Consider the following 26,236-nt stretch of genomic DNA (forward strand, 5'->3'; position numbering starts at 1 on the left):
TATAGTTTGAATTCTTGTCTCATATATTTTTGCCGCAGTATCACCCCTAAGAGTGAGGTTACTTACCAGGTTTGGTATTGCACTGAAATAACAGTCAGACTCACAATAGATAGAAAAAAAGACCACAATAATTGCAGAGGAAACAGAGATAATATCTGCTTATTTATTTAAATATATTTTACACATTTATATTTCCTTACAACATACCGCCTACATTACCTACAATGCAATATTAATGCCAAAAGTTGCGTCAGAGGTTCAGGTGTGTTATGCTAATAGCATAACGCACATGTGTTGCTAGTAGCTGCTAATATACTAGTAGCAACAGGAGCAGTCTACTCTACAGAGGTCTGGTAAGCTCTCTTCTTACTTACTTGACAATCCTAAGTGTTGAATTTCAATCTGGGCTCCAAACCACAGTTACACACAGTTAGTTAGTTTTGGCTGTATTTGCAAGCATACATTTTGGTCAAGGAGGTAAAATAGGCTATATTTAAGCTAGCCAGCCAGGATTGAGAAAAAAAATTAGTGTTGTGTTGTATAAAGCTGCATAAAATATATTTCTTCTTCTGATTGAAACTTTTTATCATTACATGTTTTCCAAGTTTCGACTCAAATACGGTGGGATTTTGGGAAAAGGGTTATGTTCAACCAACAACAAATGTATTTTCACCCACATGTTTGAAAGAGTATTTTAAACTTGCTAAAATAAACTAAAATAATGAAATGCCAGAACAATGGTTAGTGTTTTGAACCAGGAAAAAGGTTAGATAATTAATTCAATTCGTATTATTCCTGTTAAAAATATTGCCACCTGACCCCCAATTCAGGAGCTACTATATTAAGAATACACGTGCTCCCCAGTGCCTTCTACTCACCACAAGGAGGCACTGTAGCACTGCAGGAATGATAAATCTCCTAGTCTCGGAAATCACAGGCTTTGATTTGCTTTTGTGACAGGTCATATCTATTCAAACACATTGCAGAGGATCCTTTTTTTTCTTAATAGTGATTTTGAATACTCAGTTATTGAGTGTGAAAGATCCCTCTGGTTGACTACAGTAGTTACCTTGGCTGTGGATGACTTGCTCTGAAGACGAGTATGCGCCTGTATACTCCTAGACTACCATAAGCTTGTTGCTTTAGAAACACCATGCAATCATGGTTTAAAGTGTGCTTGAGAGGCTGAAGGATAATCAGAAGGAAGCATCCAAGGTTGTCCAAAGTGCCTTGGGAATTGTTGCTTTGTTAGAAATTATTAAAGTGCCCCTCTTCCCGCCCTCCCAGATCAAAACAGCCTCCCATTCACAGCTGACTGAAAGGCTTGGTCTGTGGTGAAAAAAACATTAACAGAGCCTGTGGACTCAAAGCAATGTCTCCTGGCAGCTCTGCATTGCTCCTGGAGCAGTGAGCCATTGTTTATTCATCGCCGCATTGGCATTCAAAGTGCATCCTCACTGTTCTCTCTGATAACCAACAAGTTGCAATTTTTATGCATGTGAAGGTTGAAGGCAAATTATTTATGGGAGACTGGACCTGAGAAAAGAGAACGGCCTCGAGCAAAATGGTTTACGTTGGTATTTTCTATAGGCTATTGAATTCGCTGGATCACAGCAAGATATGCATGTATTATTCAGCTTTTCAGATGAAGAATGGTTGTCCTGCTAGACAGCCATCTGCTTTTTGGACATTGTGATGCATTTGAGATATGCTATACTTTTCAGCATATGGTTAAGGTCTTTATTTTCAGCAGGGGACACATTAAATGAGTGGAAAAATGGTTCTTCAGTGTCCCTCCCTATAGGTTTTTACATCCCCCTCACTGCAGTGAAGGTTTTAAAGTAAGAAATAACTGAGAAGAAATGTTGTAGGTCTTGATGTGTCTGAATTGAGAGAAATAGTTCAGGTTCAGCTGCAAAGGGAAAAAACGTTCACCTGTATGAGAAATTATTCAAGAACATCTGGTGGCGTCCAGATGCAGGGATGAAATGTGTGAAGCTTGTGGGGCCAAACATCAGCAGGTGCAAGGTGAGAGGACTGCCATATCTCCAGGGGCAGGTGAGCTGCGGGATAATGGTTGCCCTATACACCTTAGAAGATTACTCTTTAGAATTGCACAGAATTGGGCATTATAGACTCTTTACATTCTGGAGTAACAATTTAAAAACCCTAATGGTTCTTTCTGTGCAGTCTGCAGATCTAGTGGTAATATAGCACATGGCCGGAGCTGTGTTTCTCTGGTTCACTGCACTTTAGTGGCTCCATAAAGAATACTTTTTGGTTGTTCATTATAGTCTAATGTTCCATTACAAAACATTATTGGAACTATATGACTGTACACTTTCTCATTGTTCCTTTGATAGATCTTGACTATGTGCAGAGTGTATTTAAGTAGTACAAAAGTACAACCCTTGTTCTGTGTGACTAAGGGAAGTCTGATCCTCACTCTGTACAATCTGGCTTTGAGCACACTGTCCTCAGTGTTGACGGTTACAAGATTAGTTTCACAAGAGCTAAACAAGTAGTCTGCCGTTTTTAACTTTTAGGCACGTTCCTGTTATCTTGTCTACATCGTACTGATTATTTAGTTAGAAGAAGCACAGCCTTCCATGTTTTTTAGATTTTCTCTCATTCCATGCTTGTTTGTAAGAAGTGTTTAAAAGAGCGCTTTAAAACAAAATCAATCTCCGTAAACACAGACATTTCAGTTTGTATTCTTCGAGGTCAGGTAGTAGGGACATGACGAATCACGGAAGGATACATCATGACTGAAGAAGAAACTAACGTGGGTGTCTGTCACTGTTTTTTAAAAAACGTCCTCATTTCAGACTGTCCTGACTATAACAAAAGCCAGATAGTTGTACGAGCTCAAAACCCCCAGAGTAGTGTGGACACTAGGCATTAGAGTAGTGTTATGACCGGCCCGTTGGCCACAACAGAAAAACCAGGAGAGACGCTCAAAGTTTCCAATAATCTCGGCACTTTATTCGGCAACACCAACAACAACAGAGGGTGGACGAGGGGAAAGGATCACGGTGAGTCCCTCCGCAGCAGGCTTGGAGAGAGTCATGATGGGGGCCTGTAACTCCGGGCAGCTGGGCTTAAGTAGCACCTCCGGCCAGGTGTCCCCGATCACGCTGATTGGACCTGCAACAACATTCACACCCTCACAGGGCCCCAGGCTCTGGGGCCGTCACAGCCCCCCCCATAAAGTCAGGGTCCCCAACAGAACCCTGGCACCCAAATCAACCACTTTACCAAAAACATAGTGCCCACCACAATGAGAGAAAACAACAGGACACTGGAATGCTGCGACTATTTAACCCACACTAACATGGCATTACTCACCAGGGGCCCGAGACAATGCATCCGCCACCACATTGTCCCTCCCCTTGATATGGCGAATGTGTCACGATCTGTCTTTATGGTGTTTTGTCTTGTCTTGTTTCATGTTTTATGTTGAAGGGTCTTCACTTCCTGTCTTGCCTGTTTCTGTCTGCGTTGTGTCTTGTTTAAATCGTTAGTTTCCCTGGTGTGTCTAATTTACCCGATTGTGTTCACCTGGTGTCCCTGTGTTTTCTCCTCCCTCCTCACCTGTGTCTTGTTTCTGTGATTAGTCTTGTGTGTATTTAAGTTCTGGTTTTTCTGTCTGTCTTTGTCGGTTCGTCTTTTGTCATGACTAGTTCGTCGGTGAGTGTTCTGTTTTGTCTTTGTTGTTCACCTAGCCTTGAAATAAAGGAAGTTTAACTTTGATCTGCATTTGGGTCCTACCTGCTTCACACACCATGACAGAACGAACCGACCACAAAATGGACCCAGCAGATGATCCATGGGAGGTTGAATTACAGCATTTAACCTTCTATCTGGCTTGCTGCTTCGATTGGTGGAAGGGAGCGTCCAGTGTTCGGCAGAAGAGGGCCGCTCTGGTAGAGGCGCTCCGGTTGGCAGCAGAGAAACCATGTTTTGTTGAGTTTTTACCTGACTGGATTATGGACTTCCTTCAAGCATGTGATTCCAGGCATGCTAGCTCCCTGTCTCCCAATTCCCAACCTGGCACCATACGCCTTGGTGGGTTCCGCCTGAAGTCAACCTGTGCTTCTGCCCCAGTTCCTGCTCCTGTCCAGGAGTCGTATTCTGGAACTCGTCAGGCTTATGGAGGTCCACGGAGTATTCAGGAGGCTGCTAAGAGGAGTCGTCGCAAGGCCAGGCTAGCAGCCCGAGCCCCAGCAGCCATGGTTCCGTGCTCCAGTACCATCCCACATAGCCATGGTACCGTGCTCCATTACCACCCCACACAGCCATGGATCCGTGTTCCGGATCCTTGCCCAGTAGCCATGTTTCCGGCTCCAAAACCGGCCCACACAGCCATGATCCAGGCTTCAGCTCCGGACCTTAAAGCCATGTTTCCGGCTCCAGAACTGGATCTTACAACCGTGGTCCCTGCACCAGAGCTGGCCCATACAGCCATGGTTCCGGCCCCAGTTCCAGCCATGGTTCCGGCTCAAGTACCGGCTCCAGCAGTCATGGTCCCGACTCCAGCACCTCGTCTCCTGCTGGCTCCCCAGCCGACGCCAGCTCCCCGAGTCTTGTCGGCGTACCGGCCGACTCCAGCACCTCGTCTCCTGTTGGCTCTCCAGCCAACACCAGCTCCCCGAGTCTTGTCGGCGTACCGGCCCGACTCCAGCACCTCGTCTCCTGCTGGCTCCCCAGACGACGCCAGCTCCCCGTGTCCTGTCGGCGTACCGACCGACACAAGTTCCCTCTCAAGTCCCCTCTCAAGTTCCTACCCGAGTCCCCTCTCCAGTTCCTACCCGAGTCCCCTCTCCAGTTCCTACCCGAGTCCCCTCTCGAGTCCCCTCTCCGGTCCCCTCTCGAGTCCCCTCTCCAGTCCCCTCTCGAGTCCCCTCTCCAGTCCCCTCTCGAGTCCCCTCTCGAGTCCCCTCTGGAGTCCCCTCTCCAGTTCCCTCTCCAGTCTCCTCTCGAGTCCCCTCTCGAGTCCCCTCTGGAGTCCCCTCTCCAGTCTCCTCTCCAGTTCCCTCTCCAGTTCCCTCTCCAGTTCCCTCTCAGGTCCCCTCTCGAGTCCCTTCTCGAGTCCCCTCTCTATTCACCTCTCAAGTTCCTACCCGAGTCCCCTCTCGAGTCCCCTCTCGAGTTCCCTCTCCAGTTCCCTCTCCAGTTTCCTCCTTTAGTCCCTCCTCTAGTTCCCCTCGCGAGTCCCCTCTCGAGTTCCCTTCTCTAGTTCCTCCTCTAGTCCCTCCTCTAATCCCTCCTCTAGTCCCCTCTCAAGTCCCCTCTCTAGTTCCCCTCTCGAGTCTCCTCTTGAGTCCCCTCTCGAGTTCCCCCTTGGTTCCCCTCTCGAGTCTCCTCTCGAGTCCCCTCTCGAGTCACGTCTCAAGTCCCTACCCAATGTCCTGGTCCGTTGGAGGTTCCGCTGGGGGTCCTGCCAACTCCATGTCCTGTCCCGTTGGAGGCCCCGTCGACTACTCCTCTGCCGGGGGTCCTACCAATCGTATGTCTGTCCCGTTGGAGGTCCCGCCGTCTACTCTCCTGCCGGGGGTCCTGCCAACCCTTTGTCCTGTGCCGTTGGAGGCCCCGCCGACTACTCTCCTGCCGGGGGTCCTGTCAACCCATTGTCCTGTCCCGTTGGAGGTCCCACCGTCTACTCTCCTGCCGGGGGTCCTGCCAACACTTTGTCCTGTCTCGTTGGAGGTCCCGCCGTCTACTCTCCTGCCGGGGGTCCTGCCAACCCTTTGTCCTGTGCCATTGGAGGCCCCGCCGACTACTCTCCTGCCGGGGGTCCTGCCAACCCTTTGTCCTGTCTCGTTGGAGGTCCCGCCGTCTACTCTCCTGCCGGGGGTCCTGCCAACCCTTTGTCCTGTGCCGTTGGAGGCCCCACCGACTACTCTCCTGCCGGGGGTCCTGCCAACCCTTTGTCCTGTGCCATTGGAGGCCCCGCCGACTACTCTCCTGCCGGGGGTCCTACCAACCCCTTGTCCTGTTCCGTTGGAGGCCCCGCCATCCTCTGTCTCGCCGGGGGTCCTGCCAATCCCGTGTCCTGGTCCTCTTCCGTGGGGGATCCTGCCGAGGCCTGTCCCACCAGCTCCGGTTCCTGTCCGGCCGACACCGGGTCCTGCCCGGCCTCCGGCGCTGGCCCGTCAGCGCCTTCCTGCCCGGCCTCCGGAGCTCTCTGGTCTTCGCCCTCGATCCCGGCCCTCTGTGAGCCGTGGTCTTCGCCCGCGATCCCGGCCCCCTGACTCTTCCTGCCGCTGCCCTCGTCCTCGAGCCCGGCCCCCTGACTCTTCCTGCCGCTGCCTTCACCCTCATGCTCGGCCGCCCGAGTCCCCCACCTTAGACTCTGCCTTGCCCTCGGGCCATCCGACCGAATCCCCCTTTTTTAACTCTGCCTTGTCCCCGGGCCGTCCGCTCCTGGTCCTCTGCTGTGCCTCTGGGCGGTCAGCTCAGTCCCGTCCTCCTGACCCCCTCCACCCACCCTGGTGGCCTAGTGATACTTTTTTGAAAATAAACTAACTGGCTTATCCACACCCAAATCATAAGGCTGCAACAGCACCACCCCTGCACCGACATAACTTGCATCCACTTCAAGTTTTACTGGTTTCTCCCACTGGAGCTGCCAACACAGGAGCATTAGATACCAGTGACTTAACGCTCTCAAAACTTTTTTGACACTCAGAGGACCAAACATATTTAGCTTTACCCTTTAGCAGATCGGTGAGTGGCGCAACCACAGCAGAGACATTTCTGCAAAAACAACGATAAAACCCCATCATCCCCAAAAACCGCATCAGCTCCTTCTTAGTTGTGGGTGGAGCAAAGTTATCAACAGCTTGCACCTTTGCGCGCACCGCACACACTTTGCCTTGCCCCACTTTACGACCCAAGTAAGTAACTGTGGCCTTTGCGAACTGACACTTGGCGAGGTTAACTGTCAGATTAGCATTAGCCAGGCGGTCAAACAATTTTTTCATGCGATCAAGATGGACCCCCAGTCATCCGAATAGACGACCACGTCGTCCAGATATACCGAGCATCCCTCCAGATCTCCAACAACCTTGTTCATCAGGCGTTGAAACGTTGCTGGTGCATTTCGTAAACCAAAGGGCATCACACAATAAGAGTACAACCCTGTGGGTGTAATAAACGCGGCAATCTCCCGTGCTCTCTTAGACAAAGGAACCTACCAGTAGCCTTTCAAGAGGTCAAATTTACTGACAAACTTAGCCGATCCCACCTGGTCAATACAATCCTCCATGCGGGGAAGCGGGAAATAATCAGATTTTGTAACCTTATTGACCTTACAAAAGTCTGAACAAAATCTTGGAGTGTTGTCTGCTTTCGGCACCAGCAGACATGGTGAGGCCCAGCTAGAACAGGATGGCTCAGCAATCCTATTGTCAAGCATGTATTTGACCTCTGCATCAAGATACTTGCGTTTCTCTGGGTGCACACGATAAAACCTCTGCTTAATGGGTTCAGCATCTCCCACCTCTATATCATGCTCTACCAAATGCGTGCGAGTCGGCGTATCACTGAACAAACACGGATAACAGCTAACCAAATCAGTTAGTTGCTTGCGCTTGGCGACGTCCAAATGCTTAAACAAACCATCCACATTTTGCAGAGACTCTGAATTCTTAAGCCGGCCATAAAGGATAGCATCATCGGGGCCCGACAAAGTCTGTTTGTCCTGCTCTGCCACAGCCTGGTGGGACGCAGAGACCGACAAACACGTCGTGTGGGCACCGGGCAACAGCCCTTCCTGGTTGGCTGACTGAGCTGTTCGATTGAAGTATGGCTTCAACAAATTTACATGACAGAGCTGAGTAGCAGACCTACGATCAGGGGTAGCTATCACATAATTCAGTTCTGAAACGTTCTTCACCACCGAATATGGACCAGAAAACTGTAACTCCGGGCAGCTGGGCTTAAGTAGCACATCCAGCCAGGTGTCCCCGATCACGCTGATTGGACCTGCAACAACATTCACACCCTCACAGGCCCCAGGCTCTGGGGCCGTCACAGTAGCAAAAGTTTAGCATTTTTAAATGGAACTGTATTGGATGTAGCCATAGGGATATTCTATGGTTCACTGAAATTCCTAGTTAACATGACAATGGGTTCTAATTAAATTACAGCCACCAAGAGAACCAATTAGCCCTTGTCTATGGCCAGAAGTATATATTTTAATTTATTCAAGTGTATCCATGGTTTGAATTCGAAAATCAGCTGCTTTTTAGAGGAGGGGGTGTTAGCGAGTGGAGGAAAGCAGGGATGTAATGCTTGGTGATTGAATAAGTGATTAGACCCCAGGTTTACACAAAGGCTCCTCACTTGCAGTAATGGCTGTCTGTCAGGGCTCAGTTTTTTTTATTTGACATTAAAATGCATGTCAAAGTGACTAAGCAACCAGAAGACTGGGTTCTGGCCCACACAATGAAATGCTCGGTTTGTGTTGCAAAATAATGCTCTTGACCTTTAACTGATGAATAATAACCAGAGACAGAGAATGCAATTATCCAAGGCATTACAGTTGGTTCAAAAGGTAACACCCAGTTGAATAAGCTTTACCCATGTGAATCCATCTGGGACATTTACTTGTAAATGATACATCTGTTATTTTTGGGGCATGGCTTTACGGTGCTTAATACAGTTTGATTATTTGGAATTTCACAAACATTTAAAACTATAAGGCATTACTAATGAGGAAATGAGAACAAAAGCCACATCATTCAAACAGTTCCAGGCAACAGATGGTTTTATGCATAGAAAATAAAAAGCTCCCCATCTGGATCACTGAGCATTTAGGGTAACCATCAGATGAGAGGCCAGAGTAAACAAGCTCACGCTCAGTTGCTGTGCAGACCCACAGCATTCACTGTTGCTAATGTTGTTGCCACTCCTGCAGGTGGATATTAAGTTGTGGTGTTCAGTGACACTGAAGGAAGACTGGTAAAATAGTCAGGGCGTGAAGATTGTATATTATAAAGGAAACCTATCGCTAAGCTGAAAATTATTAAAAAGCAGTTATTTAACGAAACAGGGAGCATGACTTGCTTCAGGCACTACCTTCCGTAATTTCAAAAGTGCTTAATTTAGCCGGGCATTTAAGGATTTCATTTCTGCATTATCCATGCTCGGATATAATCTGTGTCTCTGACATGCCTTTTTTTTTATAAGAGGAAATATTAAAAAAAAATCTTTGTAAGGTGAAAGCAGTGCAAGTGCATACTGTATACTTTTCTTTTGCTTTATTTCATTAAACTTAACTTTATATGATTAATGCTTTAATATAAGTTAAACCCGGTTCAATAACAAAATTATAATGACTAATAATTAGGGGTGTAACGGCCCGTCTACACTACAGGCGTCAAAAAATGCTTTCAACGCTTCGCCCATTCATTTGAATGGGGTGACGTAGGATATTTTCAAACTTCGCCGAACTGCATTGTGGGTAGCATGGCAAGGCGTTGCAAGCATCGCGAGCGTCTATCGGCGTCAAAAGTTGAACAATGTTCAACTTTTGAGGCTCGATGCTTGCTCGAAGCTGGCGTCAGCCAATCAAATCCCGTTTTTGCAATTCCCGCCAGTGCAAGCTGGGAGAGCCAGACCGCAGTTCATTTCCTCATATTCCAAACGAGAAATTACGGTAGCAAATCACCCGGTTCTTTCCGACCAGAACTATTTACCGGGATACAAACCGGAGGAACCAGGCATGGAGGGAGGTGGCAGAGACAGTGGGTGAAACTGGTAGGTTTTCGCCTGTTTGGGGATTTTATATCCAGTTTACTTCGTTTTAACATTGCTATTGCTTTGTATGTCGGGGGCGGGAGATTCATGTGATTGGTTGTTGGTCGCAAAAAATCGCCAAGCTTCAGACACGCCCTGCTTCAAGCTTTTTCGATGCCTGTAGTGTAGACGGGCCGTAACGGTTCACAAACATTTCGGTTCGGTACGTATCTCGGTTTTTAGGTCACGGTTCGGTACAGCAGAAAAAATTATCACAAAACATAAAATATTTGTTTTGGGTTTTTAATTATTATTAAACTGTGAATATTCACTCAAATAAATACAAAATATAATAATAAAAAATTAAAATTTAAGGTGCAGCATTTCGATGAACTGAAATAATCTGTACTTGAAATGTATAGTATACTAGTACTCAACTAAGCAGCCAGTTTGACATTATGACTTGCTTGTCATTGTATTTTCATGTTTTTTTTAAGAAAAATGTACTTGTCCACATTGCTTGCCGAAAGGGCAGATCTGCTGGCACTAACAATGTCTCCTGCTGTGGAGAACACCCTCTCGCTAGGGACAGAGGTAGCAGATACAGCCAGGTAGCGCTTTGCTAACATGGCAGTGATAGTGAACTTTTTGCGAGTGTTGGAGGCTTAAATGCTAGTGGGAGTTGGGTTTGCACTTCAGTCATTTTTCTTTTGGTACCGGTGATATTCACGTTTGGGTGATGCCTTTTGAAATGACTGTGCAAGTTTTATGTATTGCCAGCCGCGTAACCAATTTTAGTTGAACAATGCCAACAAACAGCTTGTACGTAACTGCGAAACCAAAATGTTCTCAAACCGGAGACTTCAATGATGCTGGAGGATTTTCGAGCTCAACTTTATCTGCGTTCACCATTTCGACAGTTCCTCAAACAACTGACTAAATTTGAACGCATCCCTGTGATCAGCTCTCATAGTATGCCTCTCGTCCAATTAAATGACTTGGTCGCTCTATGACGCGTTGAAATTACACTGAACGTATAAAAGTTAGCGCTGAGCTTCAGTCTGCAATGTTCAAAACAACAGCAGGGCTCGACATTAATGACTGCCCGATGGCCCGGGGCCATCTAGTATTTAGCTTGGGCAATGAAGCCTCACCTGCTGGTTGCCCGATCGGGGAATCTATTATGCCAGTATCATGCAGCTCGCGGATCCAGTAATGAGTGACCCGAAAGTAAAACTAAACATATCTATAAAGTTTAGGTAGTTTGAGAGGTAATTAAAATAGCTACGTGTGATATTCTTACCTGGTGTGTGTTTTGTCCGCTCACCGCTGCATGTGATCATGCAGAGCTGCGTGTCGACTCGTCAGCAGCAGCTGATCTCTCTCTCCCATCAGATTAGACTAAACTCGTGTTTATGTCCATATCGATCAGATCCAGCTAGTTCTAGCTAATGATATTAGCCTGCTTATTAAAAGACACCTAAACAATAAGTGTCGCTATGCAACTGGGTGAGGCCACAAAGTATAGCGCAGCATTATGCATTTGTTTACATGCCCACCGGAACCCCGAGTCACTACCAACAGATGAACGCACAATCAACCCATACAGGACATCTCTTTCTCCACATTAAGTGTTAGACATTATAATTGACTATTCTTGTCTGTCACATACTCTTATTGTCTGTCACAACTGAAGCGGTATTGCGCTAAAGGGAAATTATTTTGACCGGACATTTTGACCGAAGAGATTTAGATTTGCCGGCTAACGGGAACTCTGACGTCGCCATTTTGTGTGCTTCGCGGATGCGCTTGGCTCCTCTCGACTGCTGCTCGGGTCTGCTCGGTCAGCTTCCGGATGAGGAGGCATTCGTTCGACCAACTTACAGGATAACATTACAAACATTTTTAACAGGGGCCATAATAGTGTAAATAATGTTTGTTTTGGCAGTTATAACTGAATGTAATGTTTTCTACTTTTTTACATCTGGGAAGGCATTTGCCTTCATCAGATGGAAAGTGTCTTGACCAACAACTTAAGTATTTCTTATAGCTATGCAGGGCATGCAAGCGAGCAAACACAAACAAACAAGTGAAATGAAGAATAACATTGAAATTGTACAATATAATATTGTGGTGGTTCATCTTGTAATTCAGTCTAGAGCAGGGCTATTTAATTAGTTTGGAATGGGGGCCGGTTGATGAAAATGATCCAAAGCAAGGGGCCGGGAAAAAAATGGCTTGAAATATGAGCAATCATATTAAGAGCTTCAGATACAGTAAATACTACAGCAGGTCACCCTTGAAAAAGAGATCAATGATCTCAATGGGATTCACCTGCATAAATAAAGGTTTGAAATGAAATGACTACAACAGCATAGTGGAGTGCATATATTTTTGTTTAATTAAATCAAACACAGCCCCAAGGCCTTTATAAATGGCAAGTTCAGAACTCAGTACATGTGAAGCTAATATAACCATCAACATCATTAGATTTAGATTAAATGATCTAATAATTCACACAAAATAGCAATTTAGGGCCATACACAAACAACAGTGCATATTATGGTATAATAACAATAAAGACAAGTGAGCCATACCACATAAATTGCTTAATTAAAAGCAAAAACAATTATCAAAAGACTTGTATTAATTACCAAACCACAACACACAGCCTTTTAAAACTCAAACCTTTTTTGATTAACATAGTGATAACTGACATACAGTATGCAACCAACTTGGCAGATATGTGCCATCTAATGAGAGAAATGGCATTTTTTCGATTTAGCAAGAGCAGGGAAGTCGGGAGTATACGTTGTCATGGCAATACGCATACAGTGATGCAGATGCTGGTCAGTGAGGGATGCTCGATTATTAGTTTTTATGGCATTCTGTAGGAGCAAACACAATAGTGGTGGCTTAAGGCCCACCTCTGCTCCGCGCCGTCCTTTAGATGAGCCTGGTCAGATTTAATAAAAGAAGGAGTTCAAAACACCGGCATAAAAGTTATAACAATAATCTGATTTTAATACAGTAAAAAACACAATACGAAATACAGAGTGCCCTGAAACAGAGCACTCCGGGCTCCCCGCTCTACTGCCGTGCAATACAGATATCGGGACCAGCCAGTCAGAAACGGGGAGCATTTTGCATGAAGAAACAACAGTATATATGGACATATTTGGGGCGGAGATGTGTGTCGGCTCTTCCGTCCCATTTTACTCCTAAGGTGTTCTTACTGGTTGGATTCACTTTGGGTCGGGCCCAATACAGCGAATCAGAGTTCTGGGAAAAAGTATTTTTCTTCTGAACAGAGCGTGACAGCCTCGGAACTATACAAGATCAGAATCACTTTTTATCTTATACCTGGGTTAACTCCTTTACTTTCCCAAGAAAGATTTCACACAAACTATTCCTTCCCAAACAATCAAACATTGTACACAGATATATTGGTATCAAACATTGTACACAGATATATTGCTTGAGATTATATTGGCCCCCAGAAAGAACCTTGAAAAGAACATGTGTGTGTGTGTGAGGAGGTGTGTGTGTGTGTGTGTGCTGATATCTGGGTCAGGAAGTGTATGTGTGTGTGTGTGTGCTGATGGGAGGAAGTGTATGTGTGTGTGTCAGGGTCTCTGGGTCATGGAGTGTAAGTAAGAAAGTTTATATATATAGGATTACTTCAAACCTCAGATTGAGGAGGAACAATGCGGATTCCGTCCTGGTCGTGGAACGACGGATCAGCTTTTTACTCTCGCAAGGATCCTGGAGGGGGCCTGGGAGTACGCTTATCCGGTCTACATGTGTTTTGTAGACTTGGAGAAGGCGTATGACCGAGTTCCCAGGGAGTTACTGTGGGAGGTGCTGCGGGAGTATGGGGTGAGGGGGTCTCTACTCAGTGCCATCCAATCTCTGTACTCCCAAAGCGAGAGCTGTGTCCGGGTCCTCGGCAGTAAGTCGGACCCATTTCCGGTGAGGGTTGGCCTCCGCCAGGGCTGCGCTTTGTCACCAATCCTGTTTGTAATATACATGGATCGGATTTCAAGGCGTAGTCATGGGGGAGGGGGTCTGCAGTTCGGTGGACTAAGGATTGCACCACTGCTTTTTGCAGATGATGTGGTTCTAATGGCTTCATCGGTCTGCGACCTTCAGCACTCACTGGATCGGTTCGCAACCGAGTGTGAAGCGGCTGGGATGAGGATCAGCACCTACAAATCTGAGGCCATGGTTCTCAGCAGGAAACCGATGGACTGTCCACTTCAAGTAGGGAATGAGTCCTTACCCCAAGTGAAGGAGTTCAAGTATCTCGGGGTCTTGTTCTCGAGTGAGGGAACAATGGAGCGTGAGATGGGCCGGAGAATCGGAGCAGCGGGAGCGGTACTGCAGTCGCTTTACCGCACCGTTGTGACGAAAAGGGAGCTGAGCCAGAAGGCAAAGCTCTCTGTCTACCGGGCCATTTTCGTTCCTACCCTCACCTATGGTCATGAAGGATGGGTCATGACCGAAAGAACGAGATCGCGGATACAAGCGGCCGAGATGGGTTTTCTCCGCAGGGTGGCTGGCGTCTCCCTTAGGGATAAGGTGAGAAGTTCGGTCATCAGGGAGGGACTCGGAGTTGAGCCGCTCCTCCTTCGCGTCGAAAGGAGCCAGTTGAGGTGGTTCGGGCACCTAGTTAGGATGCCACCTGGGCGCCTCCCTAGGGAGGTGTTCCAGGCATGTCCAGCTGGGAAGAGACCAAGGGGTAGACCTAGGACCAGGTGGAGGGATTATATCTCTTCGCTGGCCTGGGAGCGCCTTGGAATCCCCCAGTCAGAGCTGGTTGATGTCTCCAGGGAAAAGAAAGTTTGGGGCTCTCTGCTGGAACTGCTACCCCCGCGACCCGACCACGGATAAGCGGGAGAAGATGGATGGATGGATGGATTACTTCAAAAACAGTCCCAAATAATACATGTTCACTTCAATACAGTTCAAGATAATACCTGTTTACTTTAATACAGTTTAGAACAATATCTGTTTGCTTTAATCCCTCTTTTGAGCTCTCCTTCAGAGATCAACTTATACACAGCATTTGAAACATAACCTACTGTCATTATTTTCTACTGTCTGTTCCCCAACATTTATATAAATCCATCAGAAGCTGGGATTTAGAGCACTTTAAACCTTTAGGAACAGTCCATCATAACAACTTCTTATGACAGTGGAGGGAGACCAAAATATGTTAAAAATTGTCTTTGTCCCCCCGATCCGCTGACGGCGGCTTCTGGGCTGCCTGCTAGAGAGATGTATTCTGGATCCTCCTCCTCCGGCCCGCTGATGATGTCCTCCCGATCCTCCGGCCCGCTGATGATGTCCTCCCGATCCTCCGGCCCGCTGATGATGTTTCCGAGTCGACCGCCTCGTCGAGGGCCAAGTCCATCCTGATGTCGTCCACGGTCCTAGCAGGTGGTTTCCCCGCCGCACACTGGCTCCAGCTGTCCCCCTTTTCCTCCTAGACGGACGGCATGAGAGATCCGCTGGGTCACTCGGTCGGGGCCGGAGAGCCTGGGGTTGAGCCACTTTGTCCTGATGACCTTCAGCCAGACGAACTCCGCTGTGTCGGCGTTCTGCTCCTCAGGTCCCCCTTTTGGCATCACCAACCTGTGTGGAGAAATCTGATACAAATCCCTCAAGCCTACGCTCAGGGCTCTGGGGCCCTCAGCTGTTTGACCCACCACTGCGTAGGCCGCTTGGAGCCTGTTAGTGGGGTGTCTTAAAACAACAGCCGTCTGGGAACAGGTTTTCTAAATTAATTATAGACCTCCTATCTGCCAGTGCAGCTTCAGAAACGTAATACTTGGACTGTGCCAACTAAATAAACCTAAATAAAACATCTTTAGGTGAACTAAATAACATATTTCAATAGCTCTGAATTTTTGACAAGCATCTGTGCTATTCTTAAATGAAATCCTTGAGATCCCATTTAAAATCTAAATATAATATGAACTGCTAATGTTTCTGGTAAAGAAACACACTAATGTTATGGATTCAAAAACAACCAAAATCATGATACTGACAAAGTGAATGATTTCCTGATGATACTGCTTTTACCTGTCAGTGCTTAGATATTATCACGCTGAAAAAATGAATACAGAATTCCAACAAACTGTCATCAAATGTCTTTCCATTATGAATTTAGATGAAATGTATATCCCCATAATGACCTAAACAATAAAGTCTATGGCTTTTACTTCTTTACCAGGCTAATTACATGATGTTGTCTAAATTAAATTCTGTCTCATTACATTACTATGTTTTAGCTTTAACTGTAATATGTTCTTTCTACATTTCAAACCTCAGTTACTTTTATACCTGTTGAAACATTACTCACAGGTCAACTTCTTCAGTATTCCATTCTGGAATTACATCTCTCACAGTAGCCCCTTGGCCACTGATTCTGCATCTGTGTTACCTGTTATAACTCAATCAATATTAGAAACATGTCAACATTCATAAAACAGTATCTTATCCCCAGATATGGAGCAGGTCAATTCTAAAACTGTCAATCAATGGTCAGATTGAACAATGTAGATTGTGAAGTTTACACTCCCCCTTTTTACACATGAACCCATGTGTAACAAAATCCTGTATGGGAAGAAAACCTTCAGGTAATAATTGATAAGAAAATACCAAACATTATTCACAAATGTACATCCATCATTTTCCACAGTAAACACTCCAGTGACATGAAGTGTTTCTCTCCATCTTTCAGTCCTAAAAGAAACAGAATCTTCATGTTTTAGTTTGAGTTTCACATTCTGCAAACTGCCACCTCCTGTGGGAGTGAAATATCATCAAGTAGATTAGAAACGGGTCACAAATTTTAGGAAACCTCTCATTTCCCACAGAGCCCCAGAATAATGTGTTGGTCCAAAAGCATGCTTGATTAGTCATTGTTTTAAATCATGCAGTTGCACTGATCACATGCAGACATACACTCACATTCTCTAACTTTTCATTGGGACAGCTGTTTCCCACATTTCCTGCAACTTGGTACAAAACTCACTTCCTTATAGTACTACTACTGCAACACATCCTCACTCCCAGGTCGGCCTATGTTGACGTTATGTCAAGTCCTGTGTCGGCTTTTTCCAAGGCAAGGGGGGGGGGCCTTAGCGTCCATTTTCAACACAAGGGGGGGGCCCTTAGCGTCCATTTTCAGCTTTCCGGGATGTCCATATGCTTCTATGGACGCTCATGGAAGCACGGCATTCGTTTGTGTCGGCTGCCCTTAAAGGCAATGTGAGCGTCCATTCTCATTGGATAACGGAGAATTGTACACCCGGAAGTAAGTATTCCCCTTACTGTCGATTGATTTTACAGTGTTATCTGCACTACTCATCGACTAAAAAACACCAGATTATCCTTGTTAATTACACAACATTGATTGGTTTAAATTGTGTGCAATGCTTTTGTATTTTTCCCCTTCGATTCGGAGAAACAAATATTTTTTCGGAGTAAAGGATGGCAGAAGACACTACACTACCCAGAATCCCCAGCTATCGTTTGGACTACACCATGTGCTCTGTTTGACAAACCCCGTGATAGTCCTCAAGCTCTGTGATTGGAGAGTGTGCTCCGAGGGTTACGCCAAGCCTCGAACGGCAGACTGTCCAAAACTGGATTCGAACGGGACCACCGCGTCCCCCCCCTCCCCCACCCCGCCCCCCCCCCCTCCCCCACCCCGTCCCCAGAACTACATGTGCTGGCTATTCTGTTTCGCAACATGTTCTCTATCTATGGCACGTCTCTACTGGGAGTTGTAGTTTTAAAAGACGTTTTCGTATTTCCCATAATAAGAAGTTGCCAGTATTCAACTGTGTACATCCCTGGAGATTTAGGGGATAGGAAACACTCACATTTAAAACATATTTAATAAATGGGTGAAAATTGCTTGTGCCCATAATGGGCAGCATTAATATATATACACACATGCCAGCTAAGGTCAGAAGAGCTTTATTTAACAGCTGGTCTTATGTTTGTGACCCCTGTTGTTAATTGATAACATTACATTACATTACATTAATTGATAAGCCTGAAACATGCACTTGTCAAGGTTCAGAGGCACATTTTGCAAATATGGCAGTAGCCATCGATCAGCTTAAGATAAGATATACTTTATTGATCCCAAGTTGGAACATTTGCGTTACATCAGCATGTGTAACAGTTAAATATGCAGTGGTGTTTATTTGTAAATCATTTAGTATAATCACACAAATTCTGTGTTTTATATTCAACAATTCTGTGTTCTTTATTTATTGATTGTTCAATACCTGACAAGGCCGGAGATGAAATATCTACATACATCTTATAAGAGTATAATACATTATGTATAATATCAGTTAAAATAAGTGCTTCAACATAGTTAACATTGCTGGAGGTATGCACAAATATTGATAGATGTCTTGTAATGCACTATTGAGGAACCTGCGACCCAAGTTTTTCATTCAATGCATAACTACACCATAGTTGTGTAGGCCTATATGATATGTCAATAAACCTTAGAAAATCTTGAAATCTTGAAAGGGATGTGCAAAATAGTCATTATATACAGTCTTTAATTAACTATTAGTAGAGAATAACGAGTAATTAATATACTTTATAGGGATCCTATTCATATCTAATAATAAAAATAATGAAATTCAATAACATGCTTTAACCACTAAGTGTCCCTTTATATCAGCTGTGCACCTTTATGGTGTAAATACAGCCTATCTACCAATTGGATCAAATATAAAAGTCAGCCGAATTAGTGTTGATACTGCAAGGAGACGTATTGTGTGAAAAGAAATGTAAGATGTTGTTTAATGGCTGATATATTTATGATCCACGTCACGTTTTCAGTTCCTCATGTTTGTCTAGAAGTCTTCTCATCAGGGCTCTATAAATACAGAACTACGGCAGATATGTAATATTTAATGCAGCCGAACCGTGTATTACAATGCCGTTATGTGATGACTTTCAAAGAGAAAAGCAAGCACACTCGGAATAAAGTATTATTTTTTTTTTTTTTAAATGTTTTCGGTCTGTTTCCGGTATTTGTTAATGACGATGTGCTCTGAGATGTGAGACTGGAATTGCACAGGGAAAAATAACGTATCTTTAGATGCGGATTTTGTTAAACTAATATGTTTGCGCTGTGGACCAACACTATACATTGACGGGGAAGGGGGTAGCAATAAAGATAACACCATTAAACAGTTACACAACATAACAGAAATAATATCGATAGCAGCGTCCCTAGCAACCACCTTGGTAACAATGAAAACGTTATGGACGCAATTTCCTGAAGTAATCTTCGTAATAACTAGCAAACTAAAGATCATGTACATCCACTGCACACATAATCTGAAATAACAACTCATATTTCTCGCATCAAATGACATCAAAACGCATTTTAATGCCCAAACTAACTTTAAAATAGGCATTTTCCACCGAGAATAAAACGAAGTTCGGCCATGTTTTTTTTTTTCTGCAGGGAGAAATTTGAAGATCACGTGACGTCAAACAGAGCACATGGTGACGTCAAACAGAGCACATGGTGTAGTCCAAACGATAGCTGGGGATTCTGGGTAGTGTAGTGTCTTCTGCCATCCTTTACTCCGAAAAAATATTTGTTTCTCCGAATCGAAGGGGAAAAATACAAAAGCATTGCACACAATTTAAACCAATCAATGTGGTGTAATTAACAAGGATAATCTGGTGTTTTTTAGTCGATGAGTAGTGCAGATATCACTGTAAACTCAATCGACAGTAAGGGGAATACTTACTTCCGGGTGTACAATTCTCCGTTATCCAATGAGAATGGACGCTCACATTGCCTTTAAGGGCAGCCGACACAAACAAATGCCGTGCTTCCATGAGCGTCCATAGAAGCATATGGACATCCCGGAAAGCTGAAAATGGACGCTAAGGGCCCCCCTCTTGCGTTGAAAATGGCCCAGTTTGGGAGAGCGGAAGTGGATCTGTTCGCCATGCCGGCGCAACAACCACTGTGCCCTGTGGTTCTCCATGGCCCTGGGTGACGACCCGCCCTTGGGGGTGGACGCGTTTGCACACGAGCCATGGCCAAGGAAGCTGCTATACGCCTTTCCACCGCTGCTTCTCATTCTCCCTCTCCTGGAGAGAGTGAGGCGAGAACGTCTGTCAGTCATCCTAGTGGCTCCGGACCGCGTCGGGGCGCCGTGGTACTCAGAGATGACACAGATGAAGGTGGGCCAGCCCTGGGCGGTTCCCCAGTTCTGGGGGGCGATGTCTCAAGAGGCAGGTGCAATCGGGGCGTTACCCACTCTGGGCCGTCCTCTCCAGGCTTGGCTCCTGAGAGGGACAGGCTGAGACAGGGTGGATTGTCTGACAGTGTTATTCAGTCTATCCAGGCAACTAGAGCTGGATCCACCACAGCCTGTTACAGGCCAAGGTGGCTAGGATTCCAGCGATGGTGTGAGGAGCGGAGAATAGAGCCCCTATCTTGTGAGTTAGGCTCTAATTTTTCCTTCTTACAGTTACTGGTGGACAGAGGACTAGCTCATTCTACTATAAAAGTGTATACAGCAGCCATCTCGTCCTGCCATGAGGGATTTGGCGGCAGGTCAGCCTTTAGTCAACCACTGATGTCGCGGTTTTTACAGGGGGTCAGGAGGCTGCTCCCAGTAGTGCACGCCTCCACCCCACAGTGGGACCTGCCCCTAGTGCTCGAGGCTCTGGCCTCGGGGCCGTTTGAGCCTCTGGAGCTCTCCTCTCTGAAAGCATTGTCGTGGAAAACAGCTTTGCTTCTTGCCTTAACGTCAGCCAAAAGGGTGTCCGATTTAACTGCTCTATCGGTGCACCCGAGCTGTTTACTGCCTGTCTTGGTCGACGCCAGGCCCCTTCATAAGGTTTTATCTCTTGGACATGTCGGGCTCTTTCTCCTCGTCTGTGCTTGTGGGGGCAACACAGGACTGGTAGGGGGGGGGGGGGGGTTGTGGGTCAGTTGGGTTACGTATTGTAACCCTTGTTATATTAGCACAGGCGGAGCCCTCTACTCAGGGCACTGTCTGTCCTATTCCGCTCGCTGAAGAGAGGTGTAGGATGATAGTCAGGAGGCGAGGCCTCCTTTTATACGGTGCAAGGCCGGCTACGTCTATAGAAGTCTCAGTGGGAGAATGCTTGCATAGAGGGTAGTACCCATAGAGTCCAGTAGAGGGCTCCGCCTGTGCTAATATAACAAGGGTTACAATATGTAACCCAACGTTTCATCCCAAGACTATTAAACGTTAAATTATGTATCTAATATATCATATTCCAATCACTTGTATATAGACTCTTATTGCACAATTTCACTTTTTACTATCTTACTATTTTTCTTTTTGTATTTACTTGCACTATTTGTTCTGTGTAGTTTTATTGTGTTGCACTGTTGGCGGAGCCTGTGACCTAAGGGGGGGTGTTGGACACGTTTGATTCCTGTTTTGGATAGTGTGCCGTCGATGGACAAGGATAACCTGATGTTTTTGAGTTGATGAGTAGTGCAGATATCACTCGGGTGTAAAATCTTCCGTTATCCAATGGGAATGGACGCTCACATTGCCTTTAACTGCCGCCGACATGGACCGATGCGGTGCTTCCCTGAGCGTCAAATACCGCCGCCGATGGGAATACATTGCAATCAGTTGAAAGCTCTTTGCGTCCGTTTATGAAGCTGAAGCAGACTCTGCGCGTCACAACTGCATGCCATAGGACCCTGACCAAGCGTCGCTATTGGACTATCAGGGAGTGAGACTGTGTTGTCTCAGTAGGTGAATGCTCGCATAGTATGGTTTAGAGGTAGTACCAATAAGCCGCGTTCACACCGCATACTTTGCAGTACTTAGTGCCGGTACTTCTTACCCCAGGGCAACTAAGTACCAATCGCGTTCACACCGGAGTACTTTTCTCTGAGGGAAGATTACGCAAATGAGCCGCTGACGTCACTTCGTCTTCTTCTGCTTTGGGTTTACTGGCAGGCTGCAAACAACTTCACGGCTTATACTGCCGCCCGAATTCCCGGCCGGAAGTCCCCGGAGTTGGGGACTGGCTTCAGTAGAAGCTGCTGGGACTCCCAGCAGCCTCTACTGAAGCCTTCCGAGTAAATCGCCAGAACGCCGACACCCCCTCATCACTCCACCGCTCCCATGTTTTTTTTTTGTTGCCATAAGTTATTCTCTCTCCGCGGGGCTAATGCTAATGCCATAAATACAATGGCGGCTTCACAAAACATTTCAGAGTTTTACGGGGCGTGGTTTGCAATTCGCCCAGCCAATCAGAACTGGGGCACTTTTTCCCCCCAGGATAGTACCACCTCTCTAGCAGGCACTAAAAATGGGGGTAAAAGTTCTCGGCACTAAGTACTCTTTTTGGTGTGAAGGCAACATAAGGGGTACTAACGGAACTAAAGGGGAAAAATACGGGGAAAAGTACTCTGTTGTGAACGCGGCTATTGAGTCCAGTAGAGGGCTCCGCCTGTGCTTATATAACTAGGGTTACAATACGTAACCCCCCGTTTTGTAGTCTAAAGTTTGTTCCATGTTACTGTAGATCAATCTGGTTGATATTTTATAATTAAAGACTCGACAATGGCATAACCATTGATTTAAATTGAAGTGCTTATAATGGATGTTAGAAACCGCATTAGTGTGACCTAAATGAATATTTTAACCTTTTGTGGTTAGTACAAGGGGGATAGTATTTTAAAAGTTAAAACGTGAGAATCCTATAAACCCTCATTACCCAACAGATTAACAGCTGGCGCCATTGGGAGGATCTGGCATTCTCCTTGATGAGGTTCTATCGGTACAACCAGCACAAGATGTTTGCCCAGGGACGAGCAGCAGGCGTTTTAAATGAGTCAGGTGTGCAGAATATGGTTTTATATAAATCTGCTGGGTTTTTTAGATGTTCTTTTCGCTTTTTAATTATTATGAAATTCTCCTTTCTGTGTTTTGAGAGAAAAAGCGAGAACAATTTAAAAACTTGGAATCCTCATGGAGTTGTACTTAATTCCTTCAGGCAACACAACAGTGTGAGAGTGAGGATTTTCAACAGTGAAGAGAGTGAAAAGTGCAGGTCAAGCCTTCCCTTTCCTCCCATCAGCTGGTAAGGTAAATGCCCATTACTATGTTTTGGCAATATTGTATACTAAAATGTATTTTCTGTGGCTCAGAAGAGCAGTCTTCTACTGGAGCAAGGTACTGATTCCCTAATTGCTCCTGATGCAATAGCCAGCAGTGTGTCAAGTTGTCAACGTGTACATATTTCTCCTGATAAGCAGGGAGCACCTTGTATGGCATGCAGCCTTTGCCTCAGAGTTGGTGACTTTTGTTGTAAAGCGCTTTGAGTTATCACAATGACTAGAGAAGCGTTAATGAAGTCCATTTTCTATTTAAATAGTAGGAATATAGTAAAAAGGCAAAAACTAAGTATATATGCACCAATGTCAAATTGTATATCCAGTGCAATGTCGATGTTTAAAGGAACATTTCTGCCGATAACAATGCCTATGTTTCGCTATATATGTTTACACTGCGGTCAGTGTCCCTTGTAAAATTGCATTGTTGATATTTAATTGTTCAAGGCTGTGACCGTGTGTTAGCCACAGAAAGACGACTTCTTGGGTCCCTGTTAACTGACACTCTGCAGACTCAATGAGCAGTTTAGACAAAGTTGAGAAGTTGTGAACATTTCCGCCAGCAAAGGGAGCAGAAGTCAAAACACTCTCTGAACTTTGGATATTAGACATTTAACCAATCCTAAAGACACTCACTACACAAGGTGGAAATCCCGCAGCATGCACTACCCTCAGGAGCAGCCCCTAACTCAGAGGACAGGAGGTATGTAGATACAGCAGATCGCCTCAGTCAGTGTTCCAATCCTTTAAAATGAAGGATGGACTTCAGATTTTGTCTGTCATAAATCCAAAAAGTCATGCTGACGCAACCTCTTCCAGTCAGCGAGCAAAACATAAACAAACAAACAAGGGCTAAAACATGGGCCGATGCCAACGTCTGGCCGATGTGTCTGTGCATCCCGAGCTAAAAGCCATCTTTGAAGTGGGTAAGTCTCCAGTCTGATATCAAGCCTACAGCTGATAGGTAGGTAATATGTGGCGGACTATAAAAAATGAAGGTGTCAACCAAGATTTAGGAGTGAATGGAAGCAGGAGTTTAAGTGGCTAGAATATGACACACATGGAAATACAGCCATGCTCACTCAGCGTTTGTCTTTGCCCATCTGTGACACAATAGCATTCAGTGTTGATAGGCTATTACTTGTGATGTGTAACCTATCAGATAGTGCTGAGACTTGACTGAGACTACAGAAACAGATCTAAGCTAAAGTAGCACATTTTATTTTATGTTTTTATTCACAGGTAATCATATACAAATAATTCAGAGATGTATTAAAATGCTTTGTCTTTAATGTAGGCTGTAGGTCTTGTTCAGAATACAAATATTGAAAATGAACATGCTGAATACAGCAGATAATCAGCCGTCATTTTAAAGTCTGAGAATTATGAATACTTACTATAGGGTCAAACTTTGAAGAACCTTCACACCTTTTAGTTTTAATTGTTTCTCTAGATAATTTCCTGTCTTTGTATATCTCCACCTCTTATTTCAAAAGAGAGTGACTGCAATGGTCACAGACCATGAAACAGATAATCTTTTGAACTTATCCACATCTTCCCAAATGGAATTGGATTTTAAAGTCAAGCTCAAGCTGATAAACTTCATGATGCCTTTCATTCCAGGTGAAAGCCCTGTGTTTGAATTCAATGCACATTTAATTAAAGCATGTAGCTTTGAATTACCTTGCTAATTAATTTAATAAGTGAAAATAGAATCAGAGTGATACATTATTGAGGTGGCAATGTTTCTGCGGCAGCTCACTGTGACTGACTTCACTGCTGTGTACAGACCTTTTTGTAAAACTGTAACGGGCTGTCCCACAAAACTAGAACACTTTCATATGCTGAGAACAGAAACACACACAAAACATAAGTGGAAAAACATCCTTCGAGGCGTTGCAGAGAGAAGCTGGGTGTCTCAATGAACTTGTAAAGCAACAAAAGCATTTTCACGACCATCACGAGAAGATAATCGGGAACAGCTATCTCAAATTAAAAATGACTTTAAATGTAAATTAATTATGCATCAACAATGCTAAATATGATAGAAAGATTACATGCAGACGTGGCAGAATAAAAGATGAGGGAAGATTGGGAAATGTTTGCCTATTGTATCTGGTCGGTGGCTATGAAGCGGAACATCAATGTCAATTTGGAAAAATAAAAGTTGTCTTTGCTTCTGCAGAAAAGAGGAGTCACCTTGAAATTCAGTTGAGGGAACTTCAGAGGATGCTGCTTGAAGCTCAGGCTCAGCAGATAATTACCGATTTCCTGTCTGAAACACGCAACCTCCTTTTTTTGAGTGGGTGGGGGTGGGCCGTTGTTTTTTTTATAGCTTTCTCTAATTAATCACACCTAAAACTTCAACATCAACATCCTGCACATTTCCTCCCTCTGGTAAACATCCATCTCTGATTAAGCATCAGAGTATTAAACATCAAGCAGCAACATCGCTGACATTAGAGCCTATAGTGCTGTTCACAGCATATTTCAGGTTTAGAGTTAATCACCTCACAAACACACGTCTCTTCTCCCTGACACTTTCAGACAGGATTAACTGGCTGGTTGTGTGTGCTTTAATTAATGCAGATTTATCTCAGTCATACAGTAGCAGTCTAAGATAATTGTCTTGTGGTTATCACAAGCTTCGGGTGCTTGTCCTTCATCTCATTGTTTGAGATGCCTACTGCAGATCATCCGTTTCACAGAAAATAACTCGGCATTTACCACCAAACAATAATATAGTTACATATAGAACACTTAGATTGGCATGGCCTGAGTTTGTAACCGACTGTGACTGCTATGGTGTGAACACTCACAGTGTTGGTCAGTGTGTGTACCAGTGTGTTTGTATGCAAACAGATTTTGAGTGCAAGAAACAATCATGAAACTTCACAGTTTTGTTGTTCAAATTAAGATCAAGGCGTAGTTTAAAGATTGCTGTGGTCTAAGTATTGGTGCCGGTGGTGGTGGGGTTATAAGAGAGGAACAGGCCAGCTTAAATTAAAAGATGAAATGTATGGCTTGTTGTTGAAGTTAAAATGTTTACTAAAACTTCACCAGACAAAGCAGTGACAGTTGAATGAGGCTGTAACAATATCAACTTTTATGAAGTCAATAGTGTTGATATTTAAAATAAATTCAAATAAAACATGACTCAATGGCAGATATAAATGGGAATTGAGCGTACCTGGGTGTTGTACATCCCAGAAAACAGCAGTATTTTCTGTATTAATGAGCATTTTACGTTAAGAATGTATGATGTTGTGTTTCGCTGACCTGATAAAACAATTGTGTTTATATATATATATATAT

The sequence above is a fragment of the Gymnodraco acuticeps genome, unplaced genomic scaffold (genome assembly GCF_902827175.1).
Source record: "Gymnodraco acuticeps unplaced genomic scaffold, fGymAcu1.1, whole genome shotgun sequence".
NCBI classification, from domain to species: Eukaryota; Metazoa; Chordata; class Actinopteri; order Perciformes; family Bathydraconidae; genus Gymnodraco; species Gymnodraco acuticeps.